This window comes from Canis lupus, chromosome 27 (assembly GCF_048164855.1).
Source record: "Canis lupus baileyi chromosome 27, mCanLup2.hap1, whole genome shotgun sequence".
NCBI classification, from domain to species: Eukaryota; Metazoa; Chordata; class Mammalia; order Carnivora; family Canidae; genus Canis; species Canis lupus.
The window spans coordinates 19,772,895-19,782,606 of NC_132864.1; positions in this window are offsets into that span (position 1 = coordinate 19,772,895).

Genomic DNA, 9,712 nt, shown 5'->3' on the forward strand with positions numbered 1-9,712 from the left:
GAGAGTGATTTGAGGGTAGAAACTATTCTTCCTTCCTTCTCTCCTGTCCTTCTCCCCTTCCACAAGTATTTATTGAGCACATGCTGGATGCCATCATCATCTCCTCTCAGCCTCCACATTAACACTGGGCTTGTTGTGCTCTACTCAGTGCTGGATGAACAGATGAATGAAAAGACAGTGTTTCAGGTGGGACTCCAAAACGTAAGCCAAGATCTTCAATTTTCCTAGAAGGTTGGATGTGTGGTTAACATCTCAGAAATGGGATCCCAGGCAGCAGAGAAGTGGGCTGGACTGGAACTAGGAATAAAGATCCCGGGTTGCCAGTCCCAACTTGGCCACCATCTTTCTGTATGGGTCTGGGAACAATCCGTCAAACTTTTGGGGCTCTAGTTGTCCTATCTGTAAAATGAAAGCCATCTCAAGACTTCTTGCCTATCCAGCATTCTGTGATTCTCCAAAACAGTTTACCCCCAGATCCAGGGAAATCAGACCCTTCCATAACAGAATTAGGAGACCACCAGACTCCCCCAGCATATTCACTTCTTGAACTGGCTCTTCTTGGGCTGATTGGAACTTCCAGTGTCTTTTCTTGTTCAAGAATCTATAGTGGCTCCCAATTGCCTGTCATATCCAGTGTACTTTCCTCTCCCTGGCTTTCAAAAGAAAAAAAATCTGTCCCCAGCCCACAAATCTGCCATATTTCTCAGCACTCAGCACTTGGAATCCCCAAGTCCAGTCAGGCTGCCTGCCCCCTTGACCCTGATTTGCCTCCCGGCCTTTACTTACGTGCTCTTCCTGTTCCGCTTCTGACTCCTAAATCTTAGCGATTTCGCAAAGTCTCTCTTAGAGTCAACCAAATTTAAATCAGATTTTGAATAGATCGCCCCAAAATAAGAATTTACTACAGGAAAGAAAAAATTAGCCACAGTTCCACATCCAAAGACAAACCTTGTGAACATCTTGGTTACTTCTTTTCAGTCTCTCTCTTTTTCTTCTTCTTTTAAAATCTGAGCAGGATTTTAGGGGATGAACCACAGACCTTACTTATTGATCGCCTATGGTTGATTGTGGGAGTTGCTTCTAATCTTTCACCATGGTCTGCGTGTTGTGAGGGACATCCTGCCACGGAGCCATTTTACACGTCTTTAATTATTTCCTTGAGCTAAATTCCTAACAGTAGAATCACTGAGATTAAAGGCCTTTGGATGATGGGGGTGGGGGTGGGGATGGTGGTGGAAGGAGAGGAACCACGTTGAGATCCAAATCCTTCCGTGAGTTCAAGGAGTACATGAAGTGAGAAAGTGACAATCCCCATCTTTTTCTTTGGAAATTGGCCAGCTTAACTGGTATCCCGGCACTCCTGCTTCCCAGCCTACTAACATTCTGGCCCAACACCAAGCTTCTGAGACCTGTAGGATAGACTCTCTAAAGGCAATATGCTAAAGAAAAAATAAAAAGCTGCAGTGTGTCTTTAGCTGGGACTGAGGAATCTGGACCTAAGTCTCTCCTGAGTCTCCTCAAGCTCACTGGCCCCCCGCCCCCTTCTTGGTTGATGGAACTATGCACTTGAGCATATGTGATTGACTGTGGTATTAAGAAAATATGTATGACACAATGTTTTTTAGCTTTTTCCAGAGATATTTATATCACAGAAATGGCATGTTGGGTTTTTCCCCCCGCCCCCTTAACCACTAAGAATGAATAAATCAATTGTCCTAATCAAGCTAATGGAAAGGATGTGGACTAGAAAGGTAGGTGGGAGGGGGCTCTCGCCTGAGCCTGCTGCCTCCTTATCAGGGGGGCCCTTGCAGAGTATCTTCAGGTCTCTGGGCCTCTGTTTCCCCATCTTCAAGATGGGCATGGTGTTATCCCACCACTAATAACTTCACAGAATAAAGAGCATCGGAAGCATTTGGAGTTCCTTGGAAGAAAGTAGCTGCATGAATTTTTAATCAATTTTCAGCTCCTTGGAGCTGCGTCTAGGAGCAGAACTATAAACACTGAGAACCCACCACTACCTTCTGGCTTATAAGGTTTTTTTGTCTCGCACAATCCCACAGATCTGACCTTAAGAACAGCTCGGAATGTGGAGGGGGCAGGGCGGTGGATAGCAGTTTGTTGTGGTCGTTGTTATTACATAAAAATTAATGGCTTGGCAAACACAGGGATCACCCTGTCATGCTGAGGTCATGTTTACACCAAGCAAATATATTTCAAGTTCCTAAACCTTGAGCAGCACTACAGGGGCAGGCAGGACTGACATAATTCCCAGGCAAGACTCACAGTCTCGTGCCAGAATCACTATGGCTCTGAAGGGAGATGTTAGTTGAGTGCTATTTCTGTAGCCAGGACCCCATCAGTCTCCTGATGCCTTATGGACAAGGCAGGTTTTTCAGTTCCTGACTTATCGAAGCGTGCTAACTCCACTGGACAGTAAAGGTAAGAAAAGAGAAATTCACAAGGACGTAGAACCCAAGCATGGATCTCATTCGTTGTTCTTCCCTCCATTTACCAAATATCTATTGAACAACCGAGAATTTCCTAGGGATGGGGCAAAGTGCCGGGGAGGCGGTGGACAGCAAGAGCAGAGTGGCCCCTGCCTGGCGGGCGGGGGGGGGGGGGTTAGGTCATGGTCGAATTGGAAGTGTAAAATTGCCACTGAATGGGGGACAATGAATGGAAGGCTATGGGACATCCTCGGAGGGCAGGGTCTGCTCTAGCCTTGGAGATGAGGAAAATGGAAGTCACCGCATATACCAAGGCCCCTCTTAAGAGAGAGGGTGGTAGGGCAGCCCGGGTGGCTCAACAGTTTAGCACTGTCTTCAGCCCAAGGCCTGATCCTGGCAACCTGGGATCGAGTCTCACATTGGGCTCCCTGCATGTAGCCTGCTTCTCCCTCTGCCTGTGTCTCTTCCTCTCTCTTGCTCTGTGTCTCTCATAAATAAATAAATAAAATCTTAAAAAAAAAGAGAGACAGACAGAAGGTGGTACCTTTGAGGATATGACAGGTCAGAGTATAACAGTGATAGGTCTCTTTTAGTGAGACCTGAAAGATGGAGCTAGGCACTGGGATGGCCGAGAGAAAGAAAAAAAAAAAATGAAAATAGCAAGTGTTGGCAAGGAATTAGAAAAACTGGAACTCTCATGCTCTGCTGGTGGAGATGTAAGATAGTGCATTTGCAGGCAAAATGGAAAATAGTCTGGCATTGATTCAACAGGTTAAACACAGAATTACCCATATGACCCAGCAATTCAGTTCCTGAGTATATATACCTCCTGAAACTGAAAGCAGGTGTTCAAATGAAAACTTGTATACAAATTTCAGAGAGGCAGTATTCATAAGAGCCAAAGTTGGAAACAACCCTAATGTTCATCAACGGATACACAAGAGGTGACACAGCCATCCAGTGGAATACTATTCGACCACGAAAAAGAATGAAGTCCTGACACATGCTACCACATGGATGAACACTGGGAACATGATGCTAAGTAAAGGACCAAGTAATAAAGGACCATATGTTATAGGGTTCTATTTATACGAAGTGTCCAGAGTAAATAAATCCATAGAGACAGAAAGCAGATTGGTGGCTGCTTGGGGTGGGGAGGAGGTATGGAGTAGAGGGGGAGGATGCAGAATGGAGAGTGATCCCTAATGGGTAAGGGGTTTCAACTGGGGTCATGAAAAAGTTCTGGATTAGATAGTTGTAAGGGTTGTACAGCAGTGTGAATCTATTTACTGTCACTGAGTCACACACTTCAAAATGGTTAAGAGGTAAATTTTATGTTATGTGTGTATCATCATCATCATCATCATCATCACCATAATGTGGAACTAGGGAGGGAGGGCCAGCCAGCTGGTGATGTGGCTGGATAATGTTTTCACGCTGACAACAGTCAACAGACCAGCCTGGCTGCAGGTGGGGAAGGGATGGGAGTAGGCAAATATGTTGGGAGGGAGACCAGCGAGGAGCCGGGAGCGGTGGTTCAGGAGAGAGATGTCTTGGACCAAGAGGCATAGTGCTGGTAAAGAAAAGTGGGCAGATCTGAGTGATACATAGCAGAAAAAAAAGCAAGAGGGCTGGTGAGGGCTAGGACACACAACCATTCCAAACAGACTGAACTCTGCCCCCTTATATACATTTGTGCATTTATTTATGGGGCTTGGAGGAAGAAAATACGTGTCCTCATAGGGATGCTGGAAGAAGACCCTCGGATTCCATTTTTTATTCTTTATGCTGCCGGGCCTGGAGCAAGTAACTTTGTTTCTTTGTGCCTCAGTCTTTCCCCCTGTAAAATCAGGACCCTAAAACCTACCTACTTCAGAGGTTGCTAGGAGGAGAAGGGAAGGGATAAGCACGTCGGGACAACAGCACCCGCCCTAGTTATCTCCCGGAATTCTTGGGAGACCCCAATGAGCTGCTAATCTTTTAAAGAACACCCATCACCCAGGGAAGCCGCCTTGCTGCTGGGGCTGAGGTCAGTTTTGGGAAGGCAGGTCCCTTGAAGAGACTCTCCAAAAGCAGTGATTTTTAGAATAATCTCAAAGGTAACAGATGGCAGTTGTTAAGGATATGGAGAAAAGGCAGAGGGCTCCAGGAAGCAGCGTGAGATGAAAAGCAAAGTCCCCCCCAAAACGTTCCCTTCCTCGCCCGGCCCTTGCCCCGCCCCCTTCGGAGCGGCCCCGCCCCCGGCTGAGCCCCGCCCGGGCCCCGCCCCCGATGTTAGCGCGGGCCCCGCCCCCTCGGCGCCCTGCTCGCGGGCTGCAGGCGCCCACCTGCGCGAAGCCTTCGGTACCCGGGTGGGATGAGAGGGCATCTGGTGGGCGGGGACGGGAAGGCTGGAAATTGGCAGGGTGGGAACTGGGGGGACCGGTCCCCCCCACCCTGTCCCTGCGCTTCGCTCAGCCCCTAGGTGAGGGCCTGGGCCTTTGCAAAATGTGAGTATTTATTTAATGCATGCCCGGCCCCAGAGTTCGTCATTCGTCTTTCTGTCCTTCATAAGCCAACGTGCTTCCGCCTCGTGTCTGCCTCCGTTGACGCGCCCGGAGGGGAGGATGCTCCCAGCGGCTCCGGTTCGACCCCCAGCCCCCGGCCAAGGGCGCGGCGGCAGAGACCGAGAGACCGGGAGGCTGGGGCGGGGCCGGGGAGGGGGGGAGCCCTAGGACAGGCCTCTGGAGACCGATCCCTGCCGACTTCGAGTCTGTCCTTGTCTCTAATAAAGGAAGTTTTCGCTTGTGTGCGTGCGTGCGTGTGTTTCAAGCACCCTTTAAAATTTTCGTATTTAAAGAGACTGGTTCCCCGCCGGCTGGTGGGAGGCATCTGGGCGCGGCGGCGCAGGGTCCGGCGCAGCGCATCCCCGCCCCCAGCCCGCCCCATCCCGCCCCCGAGGTTCCCCGACTGCATCTGCTCCGGTCGCCGCTAGAGCGGCCCCTCCCCCGCCGCCTTTCCGCGGTCCAACCCCCAGTCTCGGGAGGAGCTTTCTCCGTGTCTTCCCCAGTCCCCGAGGGGACCTCCTGGGTTGGAGGGGGGTGGGGGGAGGGCCCGACGGCGACGGCCAGAAAGAACAAATTAGATAATCAAAAGAATTACAGTAATTGCTTTCACTTTCCCCGAGCCGGCCCCGCGCCCCTCGGCCGGGAAGGCTCCGGTTCCGACCCGCGCCCGCCCCTCCCCCCTCCCCCCCGCCCCTCCCCCCCGTGCCCTCGCCCGCGCGTTCCCTCTTCCCCCGCTCGCTGGTGTGCTGGAACGTTCAGCGGAATATGATGAATGATCACCTGTCACGGCTTGTTTATTATAATGCAGGCAATCAATTACACATCCCCGACGCTGGCCGGCCCGCAGGAAATTTATATGCTCAGCACAAACCAATGTGAAAATGGAATCTCATTTGCCAAATGTCTTTCTCCCCGTACAGCGCGATGATTACAGTCTGTGTTTGTTTCAACAGTCGCGTACAACTGACAGTGCCATCATTTACTGCCTGGCTCGGGTCACGTTACTCTAAGGCTTTATTTATTGTGTTACGGTGGCCAGCACAGGGGAAGGACAAGGGTGCCTGTCAGGGATGCCACCATGTTAAAAGGTGGGCGTGCAGGGCCGCGGGCCCCCAGCAGCCTCTCCTGCAGCCTCCGCCGCTGCCCCGCCCCCCCCCACCCCCCCCTCGGCGTCCAGCTGCGGGCCCGGCTAGGCCCCACCTGGCTAGGCCCCCGCGGGAGGCCGCTCTGCACGCCCGGCGGCCGCTCCACAGGTTCCCCGGGCTCAGATCCGAGGGCCCCGAGCTGCAATTCTGCTTCTGCGACCGGCTAGTTCACTGTGGTTTGGGCTTCGGCCTCCTTATCTGGAAAATGGCAGTCTTAAAACCCTCCTCGCGGAATAGTGGGACGGCTGGGCTATCAGAGATGCGGCTAAACGTCAGTCCCGGTGACTTCATTCAGGTCACCCTCTGGCCAGCCTTACACCCGCGCACTCCGCACTCGGAGGCGGCAGGGAGGAGGGGTCCTGTTAGGAGATGCCTTGGAATGCGTGCCCTGTGTTAAAATCTCGCAGTCCCTACTTTCTGACTTGGCTGTCTCAAGATCTTAGGTTTCCCTTCCAGGTGGAATTTTGCATGTTTGATTCATCTGCAAGGAAGGACACAGAGTGGGATTTGGGGAAAAGAAAATGCCCATTTCTCTCCGCTGTTGCTGTCCTAAAAGTGGGCACAGCGATCCCAGGCTCAAGGGCTGTGTGACCCTGTGACCTCAGGCAGGCTCTGTCCCTTCACCTCTCTGAGCCTTGCACTCTTGCTTTGCGGAAGAGAAGAGAGAAGCTCCTAAACTGCCTGCCCCGGTCTTGCTGGCGGGATCCAGAGCGTCCATGGCTGTAGACAGGGCCACGCAAGCTGGGATGTGTCGCCTCTTTCCATTGGGAGTTCTGGTTGGTCTTCAGGGTTTTGCAGCACAAAGCGCTGACCCAAATTGGAAGCCCGCGCAGCACTGGGCAAAAAGTAGGAGATGGGTAATGAGGGGCATGCAGATTCTCATAGGTGTAAGTGATTGTTCCTGTATCACGTATTTCTTTATTATTTTATATATTCATTTAATGGTTGTCCCCAGCCCCAGTCTCTATTTGGCACATCCTAAAGAAATTCATTCATATGCGTGGCTTTAATGGATGGATGGGTGAATGAATGAATGAATGAATGGCTACTTAAATGAATTTGTCATGGGGAGCAACTTCTGTTGTGATGGGGGCTGGCCCTGGTGAAGGGATGTTTACAGATATCCTCACCATTTCTGACCTCACGGAATCAATGCTATTCCACATGTGCCCAGCCTTGTCTGGGTGCCCAGGGCAATGCTACTACATGTATTCAGACGGTGCCAACTGGTGACAAAGCACGTGTACATCCTTCTGGCTACTCCTATTCTTTTTTTTTTTTTTTTTTTAAGATTTTATTTATTTTTTCATGAGAGACACAGAGAGAGAGAGAAGCAGAGACACAGGCAGAGGGAGAAGTAGGCTCCACACAGGGAGCCGACGTGGGACTCGATCCCGGGTCTCCAGAATCAGGCCCTGGACCAAAGGTGGCGCTGAACCGCTGAGCCACCGGGGCTGCCCTGGCTACTCCTACTTACCCCTCAGACCAACACCCCCTGGACAGACTCCCCATCATCATCACATTTCATGTTGCCTTGAAATCTCCGTGCCTCCCTAAACGACGGCTCCTTACAGACATGCATCTACACCTCATTCGTATTCGAGTCCCCAGAATGCCTAGCAAGGTGCCTGTCTAAAACAGATGCTTCGCCGCCAATCAATACAGATGATCTCTTCTACACACGGATGTATGGAATACAACTTGGAATTCCATTAAAACACGCTGAGTCAGAGGGAAAAATTGTTGTGGGTCCATATTTAAAGAGCGAAAAATTAACAGCTGCATCATGCATTTTGGTCAAGTGCCTTGGATTTGTGGAAGGGATTTCTTTCTATAAATATAATTATTAGTCGCCACGATTATAATAATAATAACCAGGGGGATGGCCCCGAGCTCTGCCTCCCCAGCAGGGTGGGCAGGGTAGAGCCGGGTATTCCCTTTGCTGACTTGCTTCACTAGTTGACTAACAGACCGTATTCCCTGGCCGAGCTGCTAATATCCGACCAACACCAGCTTCCCTACACGGAAGGGAAGCAAGAGCGAGCACTATGGGATCCTGGGGGAAAAGCAGCCTGTGTTTGCTGCTGCTTTGACAGTTGAGTCTCCAAGAGGGGCTGGCAAACAATGGGAAATGAAACATTTGAGTGGTTGCAAAAAATCCCGTGGGAAATCCCCCCTGGTGGTATTTATGTGCCGTGGCTGTGACAGGGGAGCTCGGGGCTTTCGATTTCAAGGGTTCTTGAGCAGACCACAAGGGCATTCTGAGATGGCATTCCCCAGGAACAGCTCTCCTGAGCCACAAAAGGCCAGCCTGTCTGTCCAGGGAACATTCCATGTGTGCGAAGTTGGCTGTGAACTGCAATGGACTGTCAGGAGTGCACCCACAGCTCTAGAGCTCTGTCTTCTGGACCTTCTGCTCCAAGATAAATTCATCTCAACTGTTCCCCTAGAATTTCCCTAGCCCCAAGAGCATGGGGGCTTATATGGCTGGGGTTTCCCTCAGGCTCAGCCCTGCTTCCAGAACTGCAGGAAACTTAGCCCTCTGCTGACCACTCCCATCTAATTGAAAAATCCCAAATCAGGGCCTCATGCCCTCCCCATGGCATTTTCCGATTGGTATGTGACTTTCCCTGCTTTCTCTGTTCCTATTTGTAACGGACGTCTATTTATCTGTTGCTCTCCCTGACCCCGACCCTCCCTGAGAGAATAAAGTGGACGTGCTTTGCTTTTTCTTAGAACTAAGACATATTCAGGACTGCCCGCTATCGCTCATGTCTTGTGGCTGCTGTGATATATGTGTTTATAGAGCCACTTAAAGGTGAGGTTTATAGCTTTTTAGAGACACTTACTGGATGAGAAAACTGAAACTTACGGGAGAAATAACTTGCCTGTGTGTATTGGTCATGAGGTTTCAGCTGCAAAACGACAAGTTCCTATCTTAAATGGCCTTACGCCAAATCAAAAATGTATTGGTTTCTTTAACTGAGGAGCAAGAACTGTCTTAGCTTAGCTTCAGGCATGGCTGGATCTAGGCCTTCAATGAAATCTTCAGGAATTTGCCTCTCTTCATCTCTTTGGCTCTGCTTTTCCCTGTATTGGTTTCATTTTTAGATGGGCTCTCTCCACCATTTTGACTTTTTCCTGAAGTCAAATCCAAGCTTTCTTCTGGTTGCCTGTAAAAGTCTCAAGGTTAGGTGTGGTGGGGTCTGATAGGTTCAGCTGCCTGTTACTAAACCAATGACTATACTGCAAGGGGGACAGAATAATCTGATTACCCAGGCCTCAGTCATGTGCTCACCGCCAAAGCATAGTCAAACCACATGCATGGAGTAAGAGTTCGTGGGTCCCCAAAGAACACCAGGGTGCTCTTGCCAGAAGGAGGAATAAAGGGCAGAAAGACCTGATATCCTATACTCCCATGTCACACTGCCAGTAAGGGGCAGGTGGACGTGCGTGCAGATCTGCCCTCTACCTTCTCCATGCTCTGGACACCACCTCAGGGACCCCCTCATGCCCTAGCCCACCCTGGGACTCTAGCCCCGTCCTGCCACATGAATTCATTCTAGTCAGCAGG